This window comes from Galeopterus variegatus, unplaced genomic scaffold, assembly GCF_000696425.1.
Source record: "Galeopterus variegatus unplaced genomic scaffold, G_variegatus-3.0.2 Scaffold61, whole genome shotgun sequence".
Classification (NCBI taxonomy): domain Eukaryota; kingdom Metazoa; phylum Chordata; class Mammalia; order Dermoptera; family Cynocephalidae; genus Galeopterus; species Galeopterus variegatus.
The window spans coordinates 853,884-860,031 of NW_007726172.1; positions in this window are offsets into that span (position 1 = coordinate 853,884).

A 6,148-nucleotide genomic window follows, 5' to 3' on the forward strand; every position below is an offset into this window, starting at 1 on the left:
AAAATATGAGAGCAGGTCTAGGGAGCATTTCTGTGGGGCACTCTCCAGAGAACTGAGTATGATCAATAAGATGAAAGAATAGAGAGAAAGTTTATGTGAGGGAGAAGGAAACTTTGACCATTACAAGATCAGTTTAAGCTATCTCACTATTTTGCCTATGCACTCTCAGCTAATAGTGAGAGGTGGAGGAGGAGAAAAGTTGAGGGTCTGGGATAGTAATGGCTTGCTAGCAGGTCAGGGCAGCAGGGAGCTACTACCTTTAGCAGTCAGGTAACAAGATGCCTGTTCTGTGGGAACAGAACATTAGCTTGAAGATATGAGCATCAGCTTGGAAGATAGAATTTAGAGTTAGGGGTTCTGTTCAAGAGTTGGCTACTTAAAGCTAAGCAAGGTGAGCTTTTTATGAGGAGGTTCTGGAGTATTCAGAGAAAGTTATTGTTGGTGGATGCTGTAGATTGAATGTCCCCCCAAACTCATTGAACCTTAATCCCCACTGTAACTAACTATTGAGAGTGGGAAATCCTATTATGAAATTGAATGGTAGGGCCTTGAAAGGTGATTAGATTGTGAGAGTAGGAAATGGATTAATTAGTTGATGGTTTAATGGTGGTCATAGTCATGGTTCTGATGGCTTTAAAAGGAGAAGGAGTGAGGGGTTAGCTCTCTCTCTTCCATCATTCTTGCCACTGAGACCCTGCTCACTGATGTCACTAGCAAAGAAGAATCTCACCAGATGTGTTCCCTGGACTTTGGACTTCCCAACCTCTGAAACTGTAAGCAATAAATATTGTTTCTTTACAAATTACCCAGTTCCAGGTATTTTGTTATAAGCAGCAGAAACAGACTAATACAGAGGATTAGCCAAATTCGGTTAGAACAACATGATGTTCTGGATGCAAAATCTCCTTTTAGAAGGTTCTCTTTTTCTGTTACAATTGTGTTTCCAGCAATACCAAGAAACAACTTATTCTAAACAAAGGCTAAAAATGACAAAATGGACTTTCTGGTCTGAAGGAGATAGCAATTTATTCTCAATATTCAAAGCATAACCCATAGGCCAGCAGCATTAGCACCATCCGGGAATTTGTTTTACTGGCAGAATCTTGGGCCCATTCTCAAACTTTAGCATGCATCAAAATAAGCTGGAAAGCATATTAAGCACTGCTTGCTGGGTCCAATTCCCTGAGTTTCTGAGCCAGTAAATCTGGGGTAGCCAAAAAAATTAACATTTTTTGGCTCTCCAGAAGATGACACTAATGTTGCTTGTCTAGGGGGCAAATTTTAGGAACCACTAGTCTAAGGAATGCAAACTCTGTTTTACCCCTCTAGTTTCCATATTTCTTTCTTTCAATTTTTTTAATTTAAAAACCTCCATGTTTCATTCATCTGATTCTCATATTTATTTCATTTTCTTCTGTATCATATAATTCTATATTATAGCTGTAATTGACACTTGACAATGTTTTTTTCTGTTAGTTTATAACAGAGATTTTTATTATAATATTAGGATAAACCCCAGGATGGATGCCCCACCTGCAGACTCCTTATAAGCAGATCATTATCTGTCCTAGGTGATACTACAGTTACAGAGGTCTATGCCCTATTTTATATGACCTTCTTAGTTATAGCTTATTTGACTAGGACACATCACAGGGCTCAAGGACAACCAGGTTATATCAGACTATATATTGAACAGCAGCTAGTACAAACATTGTAAAACAAAAAACAACAAAAAACCCTTCTGTCTAAATAATGAAAATGGGATGACTAATTGGACTTATTAAATTCAATTGGTTATGTAAAGAGAGGGTTTTTTTTTTTTTTTAGATAGCAGAAGGATAGGTTAAAAGACATACAATGAGAGTGCACTTGAGCAAAGTCTAGGAGGCTGGATTTGGGACTAAAGATAGAGTTTGGAAGAGTTGGTTCACTTGATGTGCAGAGATGATTGCCGATGATAGTTATCTAAAAAGTCTACACAAATGTGATCTCAAGTCAAGAATTGAACTTGGAATTTTTCCCAGCTGCCCTGACCTTTTACATATGCAAGGTTTGACAAACCTCGCAATGGTAGGGACATATCCTTAAAGTGATAGAATCACCCTAAACAAAGGGAGCTTTAATGAACTGAACATTCTGGTGGTTATTAGTGCTATTAGTCAAATATGTACAACTCTTCACTTTCTTTTTTTTTTTTTCCTTTTTGTCTTTTTTCGTGTCCGGCAACGGATCAACCCTCAGTGTCACGCCCGTACCGGACTGGGACCGGCAATGGGATCGCAACCCTCGGTGTTGCGCCCGCAACCCGCTCAGCCAGTGAGCAGGAACCGGTCTGTATGTGGGATCCGAACCCTCGGCGGGAGCGCTGCCATGCTCTCAAGTGGCGCACTGTAGCATTGCGCCACCGGGCCAGCCCCAACTCTTCACTTTCTGATTGCAATTCCTGGCTCCCTCTTGTTTGGATCGTAGATTAGATTTCAGATTTCTGAAATCCTGAAAACAAAAACCAAAAGAAAGCACACAGAAACAAAATAATTGAAGAATGTTTAATAAAGAGATTATTGCTAGGTTGTGGCAGGGTTTACAGAACCCGATACACGCCAGTGTGGAGCCCTAGCAACAGGAAACAGCTGTTATATCTAGGCCTGAAGGAACATGGGGAGGGAGTGTTTGTGTGGTTTACAGAACCCGGACAGGGTAGCTGTACAAACAGGGCTGACTGACTGGAAACAGAGCCTTTAGAAGAGGAGCACAGCCAATCCAGTGACTTACAGTGGAGGAAACAGGGAGAATAAAAGTTCAATCTGCTCTCCTGCTGCCTTTCAATTTCCTGCTGGTACCTCCATTGGCAAAGCCAACTGGAAGTACCGGGACAAGGAAGTAGCCTTCTAGGACACAGGCCAGTGTGGAGAAGTATGCAGGGTGCGTCTGGAGGGTAAACGAAGGTATTTAGTACAAGTGTGGCAGAGTGGCTAGTTCTCCACAATAACGTGTAAACAAAAGGAGTCTATATCACTTCCTGGCAGGGAACTTAACTGTTGGTGAGAGACACTTCAGTGTTCAGAAATATTCCAGATTGTAGCTCTTTTTTCAGCCTGGGTTCTAGAGAAAGGATGACCAAAACAGAGCTTCCAGTTGACTCTTTTTTTTTTTTTTGTCTTTTTGTCTTTTTCCGTGTCCGACAACGGATCGCAACCCTCAGTGTTGCCCCCGTACTGGACCGGGGACCGGCAACGGGACTGCAACCCTCGGTGCTGCCCCCGCGCCTCGCTGAGCCAGTGAGCGGGAACCGGTCCGTATGTGGGATCCGAACCCTCGGGCGGGAGCGCCGCTGCACTTCCCAAGCAGCGCACTATCCAGTGCGCCACCGGGCCGGCCCCTCCAGTTGACTCTTGATGAGCATGTAATGTAAATGAGAAAAAACCCATTGGGATCATAAGCCACTAAATTAAATTATTGTTATCACAATATAACCCAGCCTATACTACTGATATAGATGATATTACCTATACTTGGCATATTGTGATAACAAAACACTAAAACACTAAAACATCTATCATTAGTTTAGGGGACAGGTAGTGGAAAGTAAGGGAACTGGTATTGAAGCTGAAAGAGTGACAGTTTATATTACTTGATGAAGAAATATATGGTAAAACTGTGATCTACGTATGTACATTCACTCTGAAAGCAGATAATGGACCAAATGAACTCTACGGAAAGCACCGACCCACCTTTCTCACTCATAGTTCTCAAGAATAATTGTAGGATGTGCTGGGAATGTAGCATCCTGATGTAGGGAGGGACTGGCCACAACAGCCTGGGCTCTGTTCCAGTCACCCCTGCCCCTGCCACCACCAAAAAAGATGTCCTTCAATGCGTTAGTTCAGTGATTCGCTCAAGATCCCAGGGTATAAAAGGCAGGGCAGGCTGCTTTCTGGTCCCTCAGCTACACTGCAAGTGGGGCACTTTTAGTCAAGACTCCATCCTCTTTAAGCAGCTTTCCTGAGTTTAGGGGATCAGCTCACAATGATCCTCGGTTTCTGTTGTCCCTGGATACCTATCTGTAAATAATAAATTTGCCGCATGTAACTTATGTTGTATGAGAATGTTTTATCTCACTGGATTCACACAAGTTGGTAACCAGTACGTAGTGAATGTATTTCACAGTTGGAAAACCGAAAATTAGAAATGCGTGTGCTACCATTGATATTTGACAAAGAGAAGGAGAGAGACAGACAAAGACTCAGGAAAGAAGTAGTTAATTTGCAAGTGGGAGTTAAAGAGACTAGTTTGGAATTTTACCATCAGAGCCTTGTAAGAGGCAGATAATTCTCATCCATAACTGGTGAAAATGAAAACAGACAACTTTTGACAAATAAAGTTCAATTAGGATTAATCCTTGTGGAAAGGTTTGAATTTATGCATGGCTGCCACATCCATTATAAAATCTCAGAATGATTTAAAGAAACTCAGAGAAGGCCCAAATAAGGAAAACTTTGTCTGAAGAAAATGGCTGAGGAAAAACACACTAAACATATGATTCATCAGCCAAAATCTGAAAGGGTCAAGTATTTGCAATTAAGGCAGGAAGAAAAAGAGGGGAGTGGGATATAAGAAAACAAAGAAAAATAATGTAAACAAGTATAAGTAGAAAATATGCGTTTGGAGCTGACTTAAATAGGTAAGAGGTCTATAAAGTTTTAAAGAGAGTTTTACTGCCAAATAAACTATAAGCTTGGACTAAAACTATTGTGATTTTTTTTTTTATTTTATTTAATTTCTATGAAGCATAATTGATTACACATTTGTGGAATGCAAAGTTGACTGTCAGTAATTATGTACAATATGTGATGGTCAAATCAGGATTGAAAATATGATTGTAGTTATTCTGTCTTTGTTCCACCACTGAATATTGAATGTGGGATTTGAAAATAACTTTCTAGTTCATTGGATCAAGAGAAGCTAGACATGTACTTCATCTAGATACTACTGTGCATAACATTCTAGCAAAGAAACTAAAACAGCACCTGAGATGCTGGATTTGAACTTGATGCCAAGACTGGATGGCGTCTTAGATTTGATTCCCTGGTGGAGATGGTGAGTATATCATTTCTATAGGGGGGAGAGGAGGTGAGCATTTGCTAGACTGTAGTCTTCATTAGAGATATTTAGCAAAATATTTCTGGCTTTTTTTCTTCTAGGCACTCAGTAACTTCTCAGGATTAGAATGTCTGACTTTCTAGTTGAGTGGGGCCATGTGACTATTTCTGGCCAATGAGCTGTGAGAAAAAAATGAAGCCTGAAAGTTCCTCACTGGCATATTTAATTGCTGATGCAAGACCCTCCAAAGCTCTAATTCTGCCACTGGGTCCAGCAATATTCCAGAGGGTGGGCCCTTCACCCTAGATCCAGAGTAAGGACAATCTAGAACAAAGAACCACCTTGATTCACAACAGAAATATGATATGAAAAACTATCTTACAGCATTTTAATTCCCTGAAATTTGGGAAGTAATCTGTTACTAGAGCATAATTTAGCTTTTCATGACTGATAAATTTATGTGCGTGTATACACACACACACATTGATTCATATAGGGAAATAAGACTGGAGTAGACTATCCTTTGTGGGAGGGGGGGAAAAAAAGACAACCTTTCCATCACTATATATTTAAGGCTGAGTGAGGAATTTATAAAACATGACTTATTATAAATTAGGCAAAAAAAAAATTTCAGATTATGACTTAATATAGTTTTAAACTAAAATTTGCATTTGCCATACCTACCCTAGGTGAGTGTGGGGTGAAGAAATGGTATATAATTTGTGAACCAACGTGTTCATAAAATTGACTTTATGGAGATGCTTATAGCTGACAGTGGCTCTTACGTTTCCCTTTGACATTTTGAATAAATATGTCACCAATGAAATGTGGTTGACTTGGATTTGGAACTCTTCTTTTAAGATGCTTACCTTTACTTACCATTTAAAAGCAAAGGGCCACGAGAAACAATTACATTGTATAATCATGAATATACTAATTATCCTGATTTGAACATCACATGTTGCACACAGGTAATGATTTTCAACTCTGTACCCAATAGATATATACAACTATGTTATGGTTAAAAAAAAAAAAAAAAAAAAAAGGA